We start from the raw sequence: 23,078 nt of genomic DNA on the forward strand, positions 1-23,078 counted from the left end.
TTGAGGTCATGCTCGAAGATCAAGCTCCCTCCGTTCCCAAGCTGGTAAAACTTGGTGTTGATGGGTTCATTCGGCTCCATCTGAAAGAGATTTGGATGAGTAAGTTAGAGAGTGCAAGGTGTGGCAAAATTTTAAGTAGATTCAACTAAGATAGAACATGATTCATCAAATTTTGGCAAAGTCTCAAAGACAAGAGTGTAAGTAAATTTTCACAAATATTTTCTTCATTTGATTTCAAAGTTATGTTTTTCAGAACGCCCATTCTAACTAAGGTCTTCTAAGGTCAAACAATGGCTCTGATACCAACTTTGTCAACACCCGGATTTTTAAGTCCGGATGCCTATTATGTCATACATCGCAATCCCAGGAATATTGTTGTTGCGAGGCATAATAGTTAAGTATCACAGTCATCATTCATTACAAACCATAATGTCTTACAAATTGGAATCACATGATCCATATTACACGAATAGTTGATCTATCGATCAACGAACAAACACAAGTTCATAGCGGAAGCGTAAGATACAAGGACTCTTTAGTCCACAGGCCAACGCTTGACGTCGGAAGACTCCTAGTTGTCGTAGGCGTCCTGCTGGTCATCTCCTTGTTCATCTTCATACTCTGGCCATTTGAATAGCCAGGGACAAAGCCGTGAGTACTTCAAGTACTCGCAAACTAATACTAGTGTAAGTGCTAGACATTTATAGAAGGGTTTGCTAAGCTCTAGTTTATTTGCATAAAGCCAATTTTAGTTCACAAGTATTTGAGTAAAAGCTTATTCATATGCCAACTAACTCAAGTGGGAACATTAGTGTCATTCCCACCATTCAAGTGGTGATTTCAATTCAATTCACCACAATTCATTTTGTAACACCCCAACTTTTGCAACCTTGTCCTGAGTGCAAAAATTAGGGGGAACAAAAACTTTTTCTAAAAACTAATTAGATAAATTGTCTTGATCTATTTGTTATAATGAATTGCTTTGATCTGTTGGTTAATAAAATTGTCTTGATTTGCTTGTTGAGCTCTTTCTTGAGATACCGCAAAGAACAACACCTCTAGTGGTAAAAGCATCCTTGAATTCAAAACTTGGGATCATCTACCCCTTAAAACAGCCATCTCTTACACTATAGTCGAAACCCTAAGGCATTATAAATTTGGCTAAGTCCCAAAACTTGTTTAAGGTTCCATTTTGGAACCCCTGGATTAAGCTACCCCTTGCCATCTGATGCAATGCACTTGGTCCTAGACCTACCTTGTCATGATCACTTCCCAACCATGTCCTTGCCTTTAACCAAATCACTTTTATACCCACTTTTCCTTGTTGGTTTTGGAGCCAATTCAATAAAATGTTTTGGCAGGCTTAAAATGTCCAAACTTTGGTAGTTGATCTCTAAGAACCCTCAACTGTTATTGTTGACCTCAATGCATGGATCTCATCTATGCAACATCCTCTTCAACCTCCACGTCTTGCATGTCTCAGTCAATCCTTGCAGCTCATATATTCAACTTGATCTTGTATCCTATTCAATGATTCAACTCTAGATCACTTCCTTCAATTTTACCTCTTGTCTTTATTCAAGTTTAATCTTCACAAAACCAAGAGTGGGAATGGTGGGTACATTTTCTAGCCATCATCTACCCTTGAGAACACTTCTCCCTAAGTTAGTTTTCTCTCCCAAAAATCCTATTAATTTTCCTTCTCTAGTTTTGATCACAAAACTAATTCTAGTTTTATTAAATATTTTCAAGATAATTCTTCAAAGAGAACAAGGAACTGAAATGGGTTTTGTTTTCTCATCCCATTTCTACCAAGCACTGATTTCTAAAACATTACTCTCTATGTTGCTTTGTTTTTAACAAAAGGCTTGTTTATGGTACCTATACCATTTCTTGTTTACTTTAAATTTGAGAAAAACTTTACTTTACTTGAGAAAGTAGAATATGTTGAACCCCTATGTTCCAACTAGTTTTCTCTCAACATCTTCAAAATTCCATTTCACTTGAGTTCATTCCCAATTGTGTCTAGACAATTGAGGTGTTCCATATACTTTTCAAATGAATCCTTTCTCAAATGGCAAAACTTGCACATCTTATGCACATCTCTGATCTACCACATTGTATCCCCTCCATCCTCCAATTCTTGATCAAATGGATAATCATTTGATACTTTCAAATCACTCCCAATTGACCTCTTATTTGAAGAGCAACTTATATTTCATTATGCCTATCTCACTCCTCTATTATTTTCCATCATCACCTTGACCTCATGAATTGATGATGTATGTCAATATATTCATCCTTGTGAGTGTATGGTTACTTCACTCACCATCTCTCCTAGCCTTGCTCTACCATTGTCTAAATCACCATCACCACCATCATCTCTTGGACACATCTTTTATCAGGTCAGAATGTCACCACCATCTACTTTAGCACCCTTGTGCATTAGTATCACTTTGCCTAAAATTGTATATCTTTTTAGGCCACCATTTTAGTAATTTGTGAGACACTCAACCTTGGGTGTCATGCATGTGTAGCAATTATCTCTTGTTGATCACTTGTGCATGGCCAAAAATATGTGGCCGGCCATGCCATGGCACACATGCATCATGCCTCTCCATTTCCCTCTCTCTCACATAATTACTCCACCTTGGGAAGCCTCTCCTCCTTTGTCCCTTCCCAATGCCACAAATAAATTCAGCTTGGGTCAAATATCTCTTCCCCAAACCAGCCTCCCAACTAACCCAATCAATGAAGGGGCTACCTCCCAACCAACCCAATCAATGAGGAGGCAGCCCACCCCCTCTCCCTCTATATAAAGGGGCTTGGCAGCCCACCCCCTCCTCACTTGCTCTCACTTTTCCACTCCCCACTCTTTCCTCCACTCCCACACACTCTCCTCCTACCTCTCCCCACGAAATTGCTGCTCCACCTAGCTTCATGGCCGGCCATGGCCATGAAAAGCTCTCCAAGATGAAGCTCTCCCCCTCCCTCAAGCTCCCCCTCTCCATGAGAGCATCCCTCTCCTTCTTCTCCCCAATCCTAGATGGTTTTCTCTCCTCTTCTTCTTCCTCCCTTGCTAAGATTGGATCTTGATGCAGGTGCATGTTGGTCCAAGCATGGAGAAGGTTGAGCTATCCTCAGATCTGAAGTTCTTGAGCAAAGTTCGTCCAAAACCTTGCAGTAATTTCTGTTTCTTGCTGTTTCAGATTCTGGTACGATTTTGTAAAATCCGCCAAATCTTGTGTGCAGATCCAAATCGAGTGGTTCAAAGTTCTGCCGATAGGTATTGAAAATATCTACAACTTGTCGTTGGTCTCATCCTCAAATTCGTTACGGATTTTGCATGATAAATAAAGTTCTGCAAACATGCAGAATCATTGTTTGTTAGATTTCTTCCGTTTTACAAAACCTTTTTGAGCAAACTCAACTTTGGGTGAAAGCCCTCTCCAGTACCTTCATTTTAGCGTTGGGTTCACTTCAAATGACCTAATGAAATTGAAATGGTTCACAGATCAATTTCTGGTCAGATCTGACTTTGTCTGTTTATACCATGAGCTTGGAGATGAATTTGCGAGTGAAACCAATTGCATTAGAACCGTATTGTCAATACCTTTCAGATGCAACTGACCTCATATTTTTAGGATTTTTCTACGATTTATGGCTTACAGATCTTGTTTTCTGTACAGTCAGATTCAAAGAAATTCCTAAAATTGTAGGTTTAATATTTTTGGGTGATTCCAATTGGGTTAGTCTTGTATTAGTACTGGCTATCTAGGAAAAAATTTATTAGTCTCTGTTCATACATATTTCTTGCTGTTAGTGATGTTTATGTGTAGCATGCATTGTTGAAGCAAAACTTTTCGGTTTATTTAAAAACCCTTGACCAACTCTTTTTAGTAGAGGTGGGCAACCTTTGTTTTATGCTTGCAAAACAAAACCTCTGCAACCTAACTTTAGCTCTTTTGTTTTGCTTAAGTTTTCAAATGATGTGGTATATGGTTTGCTTCCTATTTGTGTATAGTGTTAAGTGAGCAAATTAAATTAGGAAAACTGTTTTCTACTTTTCCAAAAATGTTGAAAGTATGTTGTGAATGTTTGTGATGTCAAACTAATGCTCTTGTCCTCTTCATGATGTTATCTACCAGGGGATAATTGGTTTATACCATGGTGATAACCGAGAGAGGCAATTGCTAAGTCATGGCACTCTCATACCTTCACTAGGTAAATAGATTGGGTTCTCTTTTAGTTGCTTTGTAGTATCTATAAGTCCTTAGTATGTTATACCTTGGCTGCATGGTTAGTTGTTGATTGTTGAATGATGTCTTGTTGGTGCAATGTGATTGATTGTGTTCTTTTTATATTTTCCGGCGATAGATGCGAACAATTCCGGAGAAGAAGAAGAAGTGGAATCGAACGAGGATTTTATTTATATTGTCGGAATTCTTATATTGATGGAGTTGAAGAAGTACAGGGACAAATAAGCCAAGGCAAGCCATCTTTTGATCTCTGACTTGGTGTCTAGTTGGATGTCATTTGTTGATGTCCAAAGCACCTTAATTCTATGTGTGTTATTCTCTTTATTTATGTCATCTATGTGTGATTGCAAGTGGGGTACTCCCTAGTGGTGATACTCCACTATTGCCCTTGTGTTATGGGATGCATGGTATCATGGCCGTGCTATTCCTCTTGGTTATCTTGTATGCTCGACTTGAGCATGTTCCATCTCGAGATAATGACTTACACCACACCCACCACTTTTGTAGTATAGAGGTATCATTGTCATGATCTTGGTGTATTCTCAACTTGAGAGGAGTATGCCGTGTACCATCTTGGAGAATATGCTGGATAGTGACACTCCACTATCTAAGTTGTGTAGTTAGCACCACACTGAGAGTATATTCCTCCTTGTGTTGTCATAATACATGCTTAACTTAAGCAAGTATGATCCACTCCACTACCCCTTTATACCTCATCTATGGCGGGATGACTCTCATCTCGGCCGTAGTGCAATACTAGTTCAACTCATGAAACTATAGGTTGGGAACCCCTCAAGGTTTACCTTGTTGTTAATGTTTATGAAAACCTTGGGTGAGTTAACCTTACCCAAGTGTATGGTTTATAAAGGCAAAAAGGATCTTGTCAAAGATGGTTGAAAAAAAAGAATGTGTGTGTGTGAGTTGAGTTTTGAGAAAAACGACACATGGTTCTTTGTATTCGCCCGGAACAATTACACAGCGCAACCATAGCTACTCCAACGTGGGCACGGGGCTTAACTTGACGTTTGTTCTTCTTAGCATGAGGCACCGCACAACTATACAAGGGTATGGTTACCCCCGAGTCCGGGTTGTCATGGTTGGGACAATAGTATAACGGGAGGCCTTCGGGGCTGACCCGTCCGGAAGACACTATGGGTCTCCTGGCTTGGCGGTGGAGCCACGCTCTAGAGGAGGTGAGCTGCCACGGTGCCGGGGAGGTACATACTCCATAGGGTAGGACCTCGTGTTAAGTCGAATGGGCGAAAGGTTATGTCCGGGTATCCGTCGTGGCATATGTCGTTATGCGGGGATGATGCCCACACGATAGGTATCCGGATAGTTGTGGTGAAAGTGTGCAAACTCTACAGAGTCAAAACTATTCGAATAGCCGCGTCCGCGGTCATGGACGGTTGGGATGGCCGTTACAGAGCTGTGTCGAGTTTTGGTTTTGAAAATGATTTCCAAAGGAAATGCGTGTGTTGGAAGTACCGGAAGGGTACGGGAAAGATGTTGTGCCGACCATGTGGAGATGGTTGAGGAAAATGAAACAAAAATTGGGTGACCCTTCCTAGTCTTTCATGTAGAGGAACTCTGCTTTAACAAAGATATAGAGATGTCATAGGACTTTCTTAGTGTCCCCTTCAACTGTGATGTGGGATGCTGTATCCACAAGAGAAACTGATTCTCTTTCACATGCTATATCCACAAGAGAAACTGATTCTCTTTCACATGCTATATCCACCAGAGAAACTATTCTTCCTCTCTTGTCTTCTTTAGTTAGAATTGTTATCACCTTCTTGATGGTTTGCGAGTACAATTCAAATGTACTCACGGCTTTGTCCCTGGCTATTTACTTGGCCAGACTTGAAGGAGTTCGACAGATGAAGAAGGAGTTGGCGACGTCTATGCGAGCTAGGAACGTCTTCCCAGTCAGTTGCCTGTAGGGTTATGGCAGATGACTTGGGTACTGCGCTGTTGAAGTGATGATGCTACTCTGATGTTTAGTTAGGCCCTTCGAGGCTATTATGTAATTATCGGTCATGTGACCATGTTGTAATTTTCTTATTCCGCTTTGTAATTGGATGGTGTAATTTGATATCAGTTCGGTTATGTGTTCACGGCGCACTGATCATGGGAACGTGAACTGTATACATAACAGGGTATTTCGGACAGCTAGTCCGGGGTCCCCACACATTTCACCATCCTCTTTCAACATCATTTTCAAAGATATGACATCGGAAACTGTATGGCCTTTCCAACCGTCCGTAACCGTGGACGCGGCTATTCGAATAGATTGACACTCTGCAGAGGTTGCACACTTGTGCCACAACATTTGATTTCATCTGTCAGGATTACCCCGAATCATCGTAACACAGTACGCGGATCATCAACCATAACCTTTCACTTACAAATCCTAGTATGAGCACCTCTCCCCATGAGCTTGGCCTCCCAGTGAAGACCAACTGTCAACCTGGGAACTGCACAGGGCTTGGCCGTACAATTCACCTCAATTTCACATCATTTCTCAACAACGGAGGCAGCCTCAAGCGTAACCCCTATGACATGTGTTCAGAGGGAACCCATACTAAGATGCATAAACTTCCAGTTAAGCCCTACCCATAATCAGGTATTGTGGGGGTACTTACTAATTGGAAAGGTATCGCATTCAAACCAACATCATGTTTATCAAAAATCACCATCTTCTCTTTGTCATATTCACCTTCAAAAATCATCTATTATATTATTAAAACAACAAACAATTGACGGTGAAGATTTTTCACGGAAAAGCTAAGATGTACAAATGGTGACAGATCTACGTCTCGCAAGCAATATGAAAATCAAAGTCAACAGGCATACGCTGCCTGGAGTCCACGTGAATAAATATTCAACTGGCATAGACTCTAGATTGCAGGAAAAAATAATGTATATCTGTTTCCGTTACAAACGTGACCAGAGCAAACCAAATAGCCAACGCTTCTATATCTCTTGCCATATCTACGAAACCGCCGCAAAACTACGACACGCATCCTTCATGCCTCAGAAAATTGCAACCAGATGTCTTGCGGCGGCGGCCGCCGCCGTCCTCATCTCCTCTCAGTATCGCGTGGATCGAGCGCCTCTATGGGCAGACAATGCTGAATCGGATCAGGTCTGGTGATACCATGAGTATCGCTGCGCTTATCTTCGTGCCGCTGCCCGCTGCCCGCTGTTGTCCTACCACCTCTTGCTCTTGCTAGCCTCCAGTGCCTCAACGGCGGGGAGCTCTGCCGACTCAAGAAATTGCACATTCATCTTGCGTACCACGAGCGCTTCAATGGCGGCGAGCTGCAAAGCTGCCGGATGCGTGAGAAAGGAAGGCATGATGGCCCTTCGCAGGGCAGGCGATCAGATTTGACCACAGCATGCTTTCTTCTCCAAGGGTTTCTTATATCTGCGTCACCCCAAAACTCTCAGCAACTAGGCCCAATCCAGCATGCCATCTTGGGTAGTTGTTGCGGCAAGGTTGTAGACGTCGGAGCATGCACGCAGGAATTTAATGAAGCTGCAGGGATGGGCTGATTGATCCAGCTTATGTTGATCCACCTACTAGATCTGGAGATCTAAGCAAGCTGCAACCTGAACGAGAACTTGCCGTTTGTCCCAAAAATTCTGGAGCCAATCCTCCAGGACATCTTCTGTAGTTGTTTCTGAGCTCGCCTTCAATAAACGTGGATGAACTCACGTGCTGCAAGTGCAATACCGGGTTTGGGCTTCATCTTTGTCGTCTTCTGCCGGTCATGGTGAGGATCAGATTGATCTACGTTGGTCACGTCGATGGACATGGCAACAGCAACAAAGTTCTTGCCGTCGAAGCATGCTCGCAGAAGGCATCAGTCACGCACGGGGATATGCTGATGCAAGGATCATCCATCTCACGAAGCTACAGCCTACACGAGACCCTACATTGTTTTTCATCACAGTACTTCTCCTCCTATTTTGCTTCATATGTGATATTCCAGCATTGGTTTCTACTTGGGGAGAATTACACCATGTATTGAAGTTGCTCATCTGCGATGACACAGTCAAATCCTTTCAAGACTATAGGAAACGTCTTCAAAGTCTGCAATGGACAAAATAAAAATGAGAATCTTCTATGAGCTGGTATAGATGTGTGGCGCTACTCGAAATTTAAGTATGATGCATGTACGAACTCATGTATGTCCTTGCTACATCTACTTCCCACATTATAAGTTTTCACTTAATTATTACTTCCCTCCAGTCAGATATAGAGGCGGGAGGTGGTACATGCGACACGAGAGCTGAACAGGAGCGCACTTCGATTAAATCCGATCTGAGGTAGTACACTCTATCTCTTCAAAATTTTAGTACATTTATCACGTTGTCTAAAGAGCACTACTTTCAGCAAAACCAGAGTACCAGACTCATATGTTGATAGATATCAGTTATAAGTCTAAAATACACTATCTTAGACAAATATATGATTCATCAGGTTCATATGATGTTATATTAAGTGCCATGTAATTTTTCCACACAGATTATTCCTTACCGAAAGTCACCATCCTCCCTACATTAGCTCGGCCGAACTTAGGATGGGCTAACGTATTCATATGGTTATCTCGCTAATGGTTTTGCCGTGATAGAGCTAAAACTGTTAACCTAAAAAGTCAAATACCATTAATTTCATTTTGTTGGAGGAAAAGACTATCTTTCTACTCATGCCAAAAGAAAGACAGGTTATACTGGAAACATATTGAATAGAATGTTCTTTTAAAAAGATCTTTTGGGTGAGACAATATTCGTGGTTCATTGGAATATTATCTTACGAAATTTACAGAAGGTGACACAGTAGTTGTAACCAATTGAGCAAATATCACTTTTCATGTTTAAATAATAGTCCACGCTGTAAAGATTTCCACAATTCATTACTGTTCTCTTGCAGAACTGCAATTGCAAAATTAATGTGATACCTACGAGGACATTTTAGATCAAACGATTAAAGTGTGTTTGTTCATAAGATACAATCATATACCTTGCTTAAAACTTAAGAATCAGAATACTCATATCTCTCCGCTACAATTTAATTGGGCTCTTTTGTAGTTTAACTCAAACTTAGTGTCACATTACAAAATATCAATTTTCCAACATAGTACTAATATTACAACTCACAGGTTGATGATCATATTATCCTGGGGTCTTACATGGCAGACTGCAGAATGACATTAGCCTTCTTTTGTTACATTCACTGCTGGTCTTACAATAATTTGATACACTTAATAGGAAGAATTTGATCAAATGCATTCATGTTTAACTTGATGTAAAATTATCGACTGATATTTTGTTATTAATGTAACTGCTAATTGAATTTAATAGAAGGTTACCCATCACCAAATAATTAGCAGCAAAGTTAACATCAGTTTATAAATATATGTTGTTAATACGGCAACAAATGTACCACAAAAATAGAAATTCACCATGAACACCAGAAATATGCCAAGTAGTAAAAGGACGACTTTCGAGTATGTGACAACATGGGTTGAGGAAAGTTCATAAATATAGCCACGTGCCGTCAATTGATAAATAGTTGTAGTAGGTGCAAAAATTGTAGAATTATTGCTCTATCAAATAAATTGAATATAGGAGGAAGAGTAGATACAATATCCTATCATAATTCCTATTGATTAAAATATATGTAACACATTATGGTGTTTTTCATAGTCGGAACATTATGCTAATGTCAGTGGCACCAAAACTAAATTGAATAACACTAATTGGGTCTAAGGAAGAGATGGAGTAAACCATAGCAAATGTAGCATGTGTAATATTTCTAGCCGCGCAAATGCGCGGGCCACGTCACTAGTTCAATGGAATGCATCATCATTCCAAGGTTTCAAATTCATTTCAATTCACATTGTTTCCATCTAGAGTAGTCAAGTTTTATTCATTAGCACTAGCTCTAAATCATGAGGGGTGCTATCTTGCTTTGCTTGATGGAGACTAACTTTACTACTCTAGTAAACCTCTTTACTTTGTCCAAAGTTAACTATAAAAGTAACTCTTTGAGGAAACAAGTAAAAACTTGTAATGTATAAACATGGGATAGGCTTATGTAAGAAAAGGTAAGATTCATGGTGCCTTGCCCCAAAGGGGCTTTGCACTTTGCAAGAATATTAGCTTTCCTTGGTAGTTCTCAAAATTCTCCTCCTCCTCCTCTTGGTAGCAACCTTCTTCTTCCGTGTACTCTCCGGTGCTAGCGTCTAAATTTGAATACGAGTATAATTACTCAATAATTCAATGGCTATTCCATACATCACATATAATCACACAAACTATTCTATGCACACAAATAATCTAATTAGGGTGCATGGGTTGTGTTGCTTGAGGAGAATTTACTTCTTTTTATTTAATATGTAAATGATAGTTTCCATAGAGTTCTTGAGAAATAATTTCCTCTCATTGAAATCTTCTTAAGATTTAATTTCTCAAACAATCATATGTCAACTTATATTGACCTAAGTCAAACATTCATCATTATCATTTGAGAAAATGATTTAAATGAGGTAGACCACCTCATACTATTTAATAGTGCTACATATGATTTAAATCTCCAAGTAATTCATATAAGTGAGTTTGGCCAGGGGTCCAAACATCACATAAATTCATGTGAGACAAAGATTAAATGAAGCATAAGACTTCATATAATTTACTTAATAGTTTTGGACAATATCAACTACATAAACTAGCCATATTGTCCATTAATTAAACTAGGGCATGATCATTCAAAGTGACCACACCATTTTATTGCATAAAAAATTAGTGTAAGTCAAATGTGAGCTATTAGAGTTGGAATTAACTTAATATCTATTTTGGTTGATTTTTAATAATTGTTTGAATAGGGAAAAGTCCCTGCCTTCTTATTTTTATCAAATTAATTCTACAACTAATCTGGTCATGGGACCAGTGGCATTGTGTAGATCTTTTCCATAGCTTTCCAACCATATAAAGTTCATTGAATTTGGTTAAGCCAATTTGAATCTATTGATTTTCAAAGTTTGGGCAGTATTGGAATTATTTGGAGAAGTTTGAATTAAAAAGGCCGGCGGGAAAGCTAGGTGGGCCGAAACGATTTAAAACGGCCCAAGGCCAGCCCACCACGCGTCTGTGCCTGCGTGGGCTGCTTGACAAGGGGGCTCCACCCGTCAGCGATGTTTAAACGCCGAAACGGTAAGTTTTAACGTGGCACGTTGGATTAGAAGCGAATCGGACGGCCCAGGGCCATCGTCTTCTCCGGCGAGATGCCGAGGGTCTGGCGGCGAGGGTAGGGGGTGGGAGGGCGAACCATGGGTCCGGCGAGCGGCGGCGGTGTTCCGTTCGAGGTTGTCGGTGAAGGGGAAGAAGCCTGTAGCAGTGGCGCAGCTCGAGGAGGCCTGGATCAATGGCGATTGCACCAGGGCTTCCGCGGCTCCGATCGCTCGATTGGCGCTGCTCCGGCTTCGATTCGATGGGTGGAGTGGTGGTAGAGAGTCAAGGATGGGAGGAGAGGGTGATGGTGTGCCTGGATTGCTCAGGGGAGCTCGGTATTTATAGAGGAGCTTGGGTGCTGCGGGGCAGGGTTGAAGTCGACACGCGCGCGGCGATTCCGGCGAGCGGTTGGGCTAGGTGAGGGGGCAGCGACGTTCTCCTGGTCCAGGCGAAGCTAACGGTGGCGACAGCTTGGTCGGGCGGCGTCTGGAGAGCTCGCTTTGCTTCCATGTCTGGCGGCGGCATTCGCGGGATCGTGTCGTCGTCTTCGGCGCCGGCGGTCTAGGGTCTTGGTTCCGAGCGTGTCTGGCGCGGCTGAGGTGTCACGGCGGTGCTCGACGACGTGCTGGATGGGCTAGGGGCTGCGTGTACTGGCGGGGTGGCGCGTGGCCAGTGCGCGTCCACGGCGCGCATGGTCGCGATGCGAGCGGCATACTGGCGGTTTTGGGCGCGTGTCCTCTGGCGTAGCTAGGGCATCTACCTTGCTTCTGTTGGTGCTAGACGACGTAGATGAGCGAGGTGGCGAGCTAGGGCAAGGTGGCTAGGGTGGCGTGAGTGAAGGGAGAGAGGGGAGGCTCGGCAAGGTGGCGACATGGCCGGCATGGTGTGTGCATGAATGCTATGCATGCACCACTAGGGTTGCTGTGGTGCATTGAGTGAGAGAGGTGACAAGGGGACCAGGTAGGGTGGTTTGGGGTAGATTAGGGTGGGATAGAACACTATTTGAAATAGTGTGTAATAGTTCCATATTTGCATTTTGCCAAATTTTTCCAATTTGATTTAATTCAAATGGTGGCAAGTTTTGAAATGTGAGTGTCTCATTGAGTTAGAAATGATCAGAGGTGGTGAGGTGTGGTGGTGGCATTGTTGAATTCAAAGTTTTGCAAAAATGGCTAAGTGTGAGATTGTTGCATATGTTAAAATGTTGCAACTTTGGTTGAGCATAGCTCATGATCAAGAAAGAATTTGGCATGGTGATCTTTACAAAAAGTGTTCACCTTGATGTTGTCTTGTATGTGGTGCAAAGAGTTAGCAAGGTTTGGTTTGAGAAAATTGAATTGCAATGGCTCAAAGTAGTGATCAGACTATAATTGGCAGTTTTGACCATTATCATATGTGAGCAAGTTTTGTATTTGAAATCCATTTGATTTGTGATTCTTTGATTCCAAAAGTTGTAATAAGTGTGTAGTAACATTATTCAACTAATGGTGAAGACCAAATTGGTCTAGGGTCAAAATTTATAAAAATGCCATAGAGCATATGTGAGGGTTTTTAGGGTTTTGCATTTATTTGATTTCTTTCTCTTTTTGGTTTATTTGGTTTGTGATCTTCTCATGATCACTTTAGGGTTTTAGGGTTTATCATATACACATAGTAACAATCATCATGGCATATCAATCAAATGCACAAATCCTATGCATGGCACTATATGCAATTTAAAAAGTTTTTGTTGGTTTGAAATTTTGCTCTCTGGAATTCTTCTAACTTTCTTTTATTGAAATTTGGGATGTTACAAGGAGCCAAGAAGCACGTCGAAGGTTGATGGTGGCGGAGTGTAGTGCGGCGCAACACCAGGGATTCTGACGCCAACGTGGAACCTGCACAACAGAACCAAATTATTTTGCACCAACGTGACAGTGAGGTTGTCAATCTCACCGGCTTACTGTAACAAAGGATTAGATGTATAGTGTGGATGATGATGTTTGCAGAGAATAGTAGAACGAGTATTGCAGTAGATTGTATTCGATGTAAAAGAATGGACCGGGGTCCACAGTTCACTAGTGGTGTCTCTCCCATAAGATAAATAGCATGTTGGGTGAACAAATTACAGTTGGGCAATTGACAAATAAAGAGGGCATGACCATGCACATACATGTTATGATGAGTATTGTGAAATTCAATTGGGCATTACGACAAAGTACATAGACCGCTATCCAGCATGCATCTATGCCTAAAAAGTCCACCTTCAGATTATCATCCGATCCCCCTCCAATATTAAGTTGCAAACAACAGACAATTGCATTAAGTATGGTGCGTAATGTAATCAACAAATACATCCTTAGACATAGCATTGATCTTTTATCCCTAGTGGCAACAGCACATCCACAACCTTAGAGGTTGCTGTCACTCCCCCAGATTTAATGGAGACATGAACCCACTATCGAGCATAAATACTCCCTCTTGGAGTTACAAGTATCAACTTGGCCAGAGCCTCTACTAGCAACGGAGAGCATGCAAGATCATAAACAACACATAGATAGATTGATAATCAACATAGCATAGTATTCCATATTCATCGGATCCCAACAAACGCAACATGTAGCATTACAATAGATGATCTTGATCATGTTAGGCAGCTCACAAGATCCAACAATGATAGCACAATTAGGAGAAGACGACCATCTAGCTACTGCTATGGACCCATAGTCCAGGGGTGAATGATGTCTACGCCCCCTCCTTTTCCTGTAGACAGTGTTGGGCCTCCAAGAGCAGAGGTTTGTAGAACAGCAGCAAGTTTCCCTTAAGTGGATCACCCAAGGTTTATCGAACTCAGGGAGGTAGAGGTCAAAGATATCCCTCTCATGCAACCCTGCAACCACAAAGCAAGAAGTCTCTTGTGTCCCCAACACACCTAATAGGTGCACTAGTTCGGCGAAGAGATAGTGAAATACAGGTGGTATAAATAAGTAGTAGCAACGGCACCAGAAAAGTGCTTTGCCCAGGACAGTAAACAAGCAGTAGTAACGCAGCAGTAGTAACGCAGTAAAACAGTAAACAAGCAGCGATAGCAGTATTTAGGAACAAGGCCTAGGGATTAGACTTTCACTAGTGGACACTCTCAACTTTGATCACATAACAGAATAGATAAATGCATACTCTACACCCTCTTGTTGGATGATGAACACCATTGCGTAGGATTACACGAACCCTCAATGCCGGAGTTAACAAGCTCCACAATATTCGATGTTCATATTTAAATAACCTTAGAGTGCACGACAGATCAACACAACTAAACCAAGTACTAACGTAGCATGCACACTGTCACCTTGACGCTACGAAAGGAGGCATAGATCGCATCAATACTATCATAGCAATAGTTAACTTCATAATCTACAAGAGATCACAATCATAGCCTACGCCAAGTACTAACACGGATGCACACATTGTCACCATTACACCGTGCAGGAGGAATAAAACTACTTTAATAACATCACTAGAGTAGCACATAGATAAATTGTGATACAAAACACATTGCAATTATAAAGAGATATAAATAAGCACTTCACTATGCCATGCATAACAGTGAATAAGTATTCTGTGAAATATAGCCTAAGATACCCACACGGTGCACACGCTGTCACCTTTACACACGTGGGACAAGGAGTCTCCGGAGATCACATAAGTAAAATTCACAATGACATCTAGATTACAAGCATCATCATATGAATCTCAATCATGTAAGGCAGCTCATGAGATTATTGTATTGAAGTACATAGGAGAGAGATGAACCACATAGCTACCGGTACAGCCCCGAGCCTCGATGGAGAACTACTCCCTCCTCATGGGAGATAGCAGAGTTGATGAAGATGGCGGTGGTGTCGATGGAGAAGCCTTCCGGGTGCACTTCCCCGTCCCGGCGGCGTGCCAGAACAGAGACTCCTGTTCCCCAGATCTTGGCTTCGCGATGGCGGCGGCTCTGGAAGGTTTCTCGTACCGTGGCTTTTCCGTCTCGAGGTTTTAGGTCGAGGGGCTTCTTATAGGCGAAGAGGCGGCGTCAGAAGGTCAACGAGGCGACGACACCATAAGGTGGCGCGGCCAGGGCCTGGGCCGCGCCGGCCTATCATCTGGGGCCCCTGTGGCCCCCCTCTGGCGACTCTCGGGTGTTCTGGATGCTTCCGGGGATTCTAAGATGCTGGGCGTTGATTTCGTCCGATTCCGAGAATATTTCCTTACTAGGATTTCTGAAACCAAAAACAGCAGAAAACAACAACTGGCCCTTCGGCATCTCGTCAATAGGTTAGTTCCAGAAAACGCATAAAATCATCATAAAGTATGTATGAAACATGTAGATATCATCAATAATGTGGCATGGAACATAAGAAATTATCGATACGTCGGAGACGTATCAGCATGCCCAAGCTTAGTTTCTGCTCGTCCCGAGCAGGTAAACGATAACAAAGATAATTTCTGGAGTGACATGCCATCATGACCTTGATCATACTATTGTAAGCATATGTAGTGAATGCAGCGATCAAAACAAATGTATATGACATGAGTAAACAAGTGAATCATATAGCAAAGACTTTTCATGAATAGTACTTCAAGACAAGCATCAATAAGTCTTGCATAAGAGTTAACTCATAAAGCAATAATTCAAAGTAAAGGCATTGAAGCAACACAAAGGAATATTAAGTTTCAGCGGTTGCTTTCAACTTGTAGCATGTATATCTCATGGATAGTTGTCAATGTAGAGTAATATAATAAGTGCAATATGCAAGTATGTAGGAATCAATGCACAATTCACACAAGTGTTTGCTTCTTGAGATGGAGAGAAATAGGTGAACTGACTCAACAATAAAAGTAAAAGAATGGTCCTTCAAAAAGGAAAGCATCGATTGCTATATTTGTGCTAGAGCTTTGATTTTGAAAACAAGAAACAATTTTGTCAACGGTAGTAATAAAGCATATGTGTTATGTAAATTATATCTTACAAGTTGCAAGCCTCATGCATAGTATACTAATAGTGCCCGCACCTTGTCCTAATTAGCTTGGACTACCGGGATTATCGCAATGCACTTGTTTTAACCAAGTGTCACAAAGGGGTACCTCTATGCCGCCTGTACAAAGGTCTAAGGAGAAAGCTCGCATTGGATTTCTCGCTATTGATTATTCTCAACTTAGACATCCATACCGGGACAACATAGACAACAGATAATGGACTCCTCTTTTATGCATAAGCATGTAGCAACAATTAATTTTCTCATATGAGATTGAGGATATATGTCCAAAACTGAAACTTCCACCATGGATCATGGCTTTAGTTAGCGGCCCAATGTTCTTCTCTAACAATATGCACGCTCTAACCATAAGGTGGTAGATCTCCCTTACTTCAGACAAGACGAACATGCATAGCAACTCACATGATATTCAACAAAGAGTAGTTGATGGCGTCCCCAGGAACATGGTTATCGCACAACGAGCAACTTAATAAGAGATAAAGTGCATAAGTACATATTCAATACCACAATAGTTTTTAAGCTATTTGTCCCATGAGCTATATATTGTAAAGGTAGAGAATAGAAATTTAAAGGTAGCACTCAAGCAATTTACTTTGGAATGGCGGAGAAATACCATGTAGTAGGTAGGTATGGTGGACACAAATGGCATAGTGGTTGGCTCAAGTATTTGGATGCATGAGAAGTATTCCCTCTCGATACAAGGTTTAGGCTAGCAAGGTTTATTTGAAACAAACACAAGGATGAAGCGGTGCAGCAAAACTCACATAAAAGACATATTGTAAACATTATAAGACTCTACACCGTCTTCCTTGTTGTTCAAACTCAATACTAGAAATTATCTAGACCTTAGAGAGACCAAATATGCAAACCAAATTTTAGCATGCTCTATGTATTTCTTCATTAATGGGTGCAAAGTATATGATGCAAGAGCTTAAACATGAGCACAACAATTTCCAAGTATCACATTATCCAAGACATTTTAGCAATTACTACATGTATCATTTTCCAATTCCAACCATATAACAAATTAACGAAGCAGTTTCAACCTTCGCCACGAACATTAAAAGTAAAGAACACATGTGTTCATACGAACCAGCGGAGCGTGTCTCTCTCCCACACAAGCATTTATTCAAACAAAAACAAAAATAAAAACAAACAGACGCTCCAAGTAAAGTACATAAGATGTGATGGAATAAAAATATAGTTTCAGGGGAGGAACCTGATAATGTTGTCGATGAAGAAGGGGATGCCTTGGGAATCCCCAAGCTTAGATGCTTGAGTCTTCTTGAAATATGCAGGGATGAACCACCGGGGCATCCCCAAGCTTATACTTTTCACTCTTCTTGATCACATTGTATCATCCTCCTCTCTTGACCCTTGAAAACTTCCTTCACACCAAACTCGAAACAACTCATTAGAGGGTTAGTGCATAATCAAAAATTCACATGTTCAGAGGTGACACAATCATTCTTAACACTTCTGGACATTTCCCAAAGCTACTGGAAGTTAATGGAACAAAGAAATCCATCCCACATAGCAAAAGAAGCAATGCGAAATAAAAGGCAGAATCTGTCAAAACAGAACAGTCCATAAAGACGAATTTTATTGAGGCACCAGACTTGCTCAAATGAAAATTCTCAAACTGAATGAAAGTTGCGTACATATCTGAGGATCACTCACGTAAATTGGCAAAATTTTCTGAGTTATCTACAGAGAATTTTTCCCAGATTCGTGACAGCAAAGAAATCTGTTTCTGCACAGTAATCCAAATCTAGTATGAACCTTGCTATCAAAGACTTTACTTGGCACAACAAAACACAAAACTAAGATAAGGAGAGGTTGCTACAGTAGTAAACAACTTCCAAGACACAAATACAAAACAAAGTACTGTAGCAAAATAACACATGGGTTATCTCCCAAGAAGTTCTTTCTTTATAGCCATTAAGATGGGCTCAGCAGTTTTAATGATGCACTCGAAAGAAATAGTATTTGAAGCAAAAGAGAGCATCAAGAGGCAAATTCAAAACACATTTAAGCCTAACATGCTTCCTATGCATAGGAATCTTGTAAATAAACAAGTTCATGAAGAGCAAAGTAACAAGCATAGGAAGATAAAACAAGTGTAGCTTCAAAAATTTCAGCACATAGAGAGGTGTTTTAGTAACATAAAAATTTCTACAACCATATTTTCCTCTCTCATAATAACTTTCAGTAGCAACATGAGCAAACTCAACAATATAACTATCACGTAAAGCATTCTTATCATGAGTCTCATGCATAAAATTATTACTCTCCATATAAGCATAGTCCATTTTATTAATAATAGTGGGAGCAAATTCAACAAAGTAGCTATCATCAAATATAGGAGAAATATTGTAATTATAATCAAATTCACTCTCCATAGTAGGTGGCACCAAAATACTACTATCATTATAATCATCATAAATAGGAGGCAAAGTATCATCAAAGAAAATTTTCTCCTCAATGCTTGGCGGACTAAAAAGATCATGCTCATCAAAACCAGCTTCCCCAAGCTTAGAATTTTCCATAGCATTAGCAACAATAGTGTTCAAAGCATTCATATTAATAACATTCCCATTAGCATGCATATAAAGTTCCATGGGTTTTTTAATTCTCTCTTCAAACACATCATGTCCTAATTCAAGATAAAGTTCATAAAGATCTCTCATATTTTTGTTGTTTTCCATTATGCCTAACTAGTGTAAAACAAGAAACAAAAAGATGCAATTGCAGGATCTAAAGGAAATAGCTTCGAGCACAAACACAATGGCGCCAGAAAAGTACTGTTACCTGGAACCGAAGTATGAGTGCCTTTTACCTTTCCTCCCCGGCAACGGCGCCCGAAAATAGCTTGATGTCTACGCCCCCTCCTTTTCCTGTAGACAGTGTTGGGCCTCCAAGAGCAGAGGTTTGTAGAACAGCAGCAAGTTTCCCTTAAGTGGATCACCCAAGGTTTATCGAACTCAGGGAGGAAGAGGTCAAAGATATCCCTCTCATGCAACCCTGCAACCACAAAGCAAGAAGTCTCTTGTGTCCCCAACACACCTAATAGGTGCACTAGTTCGGCGAAGAGATAGTGAAATACAGGTGGTATAAATAAGTAGTAGCAACGACACCAGAAAAGTGCTTTGCCCAGGACAGTAAACAAGCAGTAGTAACGTAGCAGTAGTAACGCAGTAAAACAGTAAACAAGCAGCGATAGCAGTATTTAGGAACAAGGCCTAGGGATTAGACTTTCACTAGTGGACACTCTCAACTTTGATCACATAACAGAATAGATAAATGCATACTCTACACCCTCTTGTTGGATGATGAACACCATTGCGTAGGATTACACGAACCCTCAATGCCGGAGTTAACAAGCTCCACAATATTCGATGTTCATACTTAAATAACCTTAGAGTGCACGACAGATCAACACAACTAAACCAAGTACTAACGTAGCATGCACACTGTCACCTTCACGCTACGAAAGGAGGCATAGATCACATCAATACTATCATAGCAATAGTTAACTTCATAATCTACAAGAGATCACAATCATAGCCTACGCCAAGTACTAACACGGATGCACACACTATCACCATTACACCGTGCAGGAGGAATAAAACTACTTTAATAACATCACTAGAGTAGCACATAGATAAATTGTGATACAAAACACATTGCAATCATAAAGAGATATAAATAAGCACTTCACTATGCCATGCATAACAGTGAATAAGTATTCTGTGAAATATAGCCTAAGAGACCCACACGGTGCACACACTCTCACCTTTACACACGTGGGACAAGGAGTCTCCGGAGATCACATAAGTAAAATTCACTTGACTAGCATAATGACATCTAGATTACAAGCATCATCATATGAATCTCAATCATGTAAGGCAGCTCATGAGATTATTGTATTGAAGTACATAGGAGAGAGATTAACCACATAGCTACCGGTACAGCCCCGAGCCTCGATGGAGAACTACTCCCTCCTCATGGGAGACAGCAGCGTTGATGAAGATGGCGGTGGTGTCGATGGAGAAGACTTCCGGGGGCACTTCCCCATCCCGGCGGCGTGCCGGAACAGAGACACCTGTCCCCCAGATCTTGGCTTCGCGATGGCGGCGGCTCTGGAAGGTTTCTCGTACCGTGGCTTTTCCGTCTCGAGGTTTTAGGTCGAGGGGCTTCTTATAGGCGAAGAGGCGGCGTCAGAAGGTCAACGAGGCGACGACACCATAAGGTGGCGCGGCCAGGGCCTAGGCCGGCGACTCTCGGGTGTTCTGGATGCTTCCGGGGATTCTAAGATGCTGGGCGTTGATTTCGTCCGATTCCGAGAATATTTCCTTACTAGGATTTCTGAAACCAAAAACAGCAGAAAACAGCAACTGGCCCTTCGACATCTCGTCAATAGGTTAGTTCCAGAAAACGCATAAAATCATCATAAAGTATGTATGAAACATGTAGATATCATCAATAATGTGGCATGGAACATAAGAAATTATCGATACGTCGGAGACGTATCAGTGAACTACTCACACATCACTCCGGAGGCGACCATGGCGGTGAAGAGTCCTCCGGGAGATGATTCCCCTCTCCGGCAGGGTGCCGGAGGCGATCTCCTGAATCCCCCGAGATGGGATTGGCGGCGACGGCGTCTCTGGAAGGTTTTCCGTATCGTGGCTCTCGGTACTGGAACTATTATCGACGAAGGCTTCTTATAGGCGAAGAGGTAGGTCAGGGGGCGACGGGAGGGACCCACATAGTAGGGCCGCGCGGCCAAGGCCTGGGCCGCGCCGCCCTAGCGTGGCCTCGCCTCGTCGCCCCACTTCGTTTCCCTTTCGAACTTCTGGAAGCTTTGTGGAAAAATGAGATCTTGGGCGTTGATTTCGTCCAATTCCGAGAATATTTCCTTACTAGGATTTCTGAAACCAAAAACAGCAGAAAACAGCAACTGGCTCTTCGGCATCTCGTTAATAGGTTAGTGCCAGAAAATGCATAAATATGACATAAAGTATGTATAAAACATGTGAGTATCATCATAAAAGTAGCATGGAACATAAGAAATTATCGATACGTTGGAGACGTATCAAGGAGCAGCACGAGCATCAGGCTTAACCCTTTTTTTATTACGCACTGTCACCCATCCTCCGGTATCAGCCTGAGGTTGTTGAGTGTTCTTCCTCCTGTTCGTTCTTGAAAACTTCTTGCCCGAATCTGCAGATGCCTGTCACACATAAATGATATTTCAATGTACAATATTATATGATGATGATATGCAGATGGAATGGAAAAACAGTAAGGCAACATATGCCAGAACATATATGATGCGTTAACTAAGCAGGACAAATTGTAGTAATGAGATTGAACATGACATGGGTAACATATTTGGTAGAACTGGGATACAACAAATGGAAGTTGGGACAAATAATTCGATGATAGGACAGAGAAAACTCACCTTGTTGTGTTGCAGAGGATAGTCGACCAGGGCATCTTCCTGAGTCAGCTCGCCATCACAATCAGCAGGATCAAATTCTAAATCAGAGGAATGTTCCGTATCCTTTGTGAGGGAGGTGGGTGGCATTTTTGCACTAGACCTTGTAGAAGGATGTAGTGTTAGGCCCAACGAGGCTGCAACTCGGATATTATGCAGGATAGTTTGCCTCCGTTGCTCTTCGTACTCATTCTCGAGTGGAAGACCTAACATGCATTGGCGAGAAATTAATAGTAGCAGTGAGACTGCTCAAAAGGTGTAATGACAAACAAACTATGGCTCAAAAATAATTGACGTTCATATTGTCAAGCTTCATGCACTAGCCAACGCAAACGGAAGTCCAGACTGATGGAAAGGGCAAACAAATTATGGCTCAAAAATAATTTATGTTGGGCAACAGAGGGCAGTGATGACCCACAAGTATAGGGGATCGCAGCAGTCTTCGAGGGAAGTAAAACCCAAATTTATTGATTTGACACAAGGGGAGGTAAAGAATACTTATAAGCCTTAACAACTGAGTTGTCAATTCAGCTGCACCTGGAAAAGCACTAGTAAGAGGGGTGATGTGAAAGTAGCAGTAATATGAGAGCAGTAGTAACAGTAACACAGCAGCAGTAACACAGGAGCAATGGCACCGGAAAATAGTTGATACTACTTCCAATGACATATAGAACGAGTATATGATGATGAAAGATGGACCGGGGTTCCCAGCGATCTACACTAGTGGTAACTCTCCAATAACAAGTGACAAGTGTTGGGTGAACAAATTATAGTTGGGCAATTGATAGGATTGATTAAGCATTAAGAAAGAACATCAATTCATTAATTAAGTAGGCATGTTTTCCATATATAGTCGTATGTGCTCGCAATGAGAAACTTGCACAACATCTTTTGTCCTACCAGCCGGTGGCAGCCGGGCCTCAAGGGAATCTACTGGATATTAAGGTACTCCTTTTAATAGAGTACCGGGGCAAAGCAATAACACTCCGTGAAAACATGTGATCCTCACATCACTGCCATCCCCTCCGGTTGTCCCGATTTTTGTCACTTCGGGGCCTT

The 23,078-nt window shown here is 41.5% G+C and overlaps 1 long non-coding RNA gene across 1 annotated transcript; it reads left to right on the forward strand.

The window, feature by feature from the left end:
• The first annotated feature begins 2,835 nt into the window (after positions 1–2,835).
• Positions 2,836–6,396, forward strand: LOC127298596 (uncharacterized). The gene is made up of 5 exons (XR_007849938.2): positions 2,836–3,164; positions 3,253–3,286; positions 4,149–4,224; positions 4,378–4,490; positions 6,121–6,396. It is a non-coding gene; the product is annotated as an uncharacterized lncRNA (long non-coding RNA).
• Positions 6,397–23,078: the final 16,682 nt, after the last annotated feature.

Source organism: Lolium perenne, chromosome 5, assembly GCF_019359855.2.
Source record: "Lolium perenne isolate Kyuss_39 chromosome 5, Kyuss_2.0, whole genome shotgun sequence".
Lineage (NCBI taxonomy): Eukaryota > Viridiplantae > Streptophyta > Magnoliopsida > Poales > Poaceae > Lolium > Lolium perenne.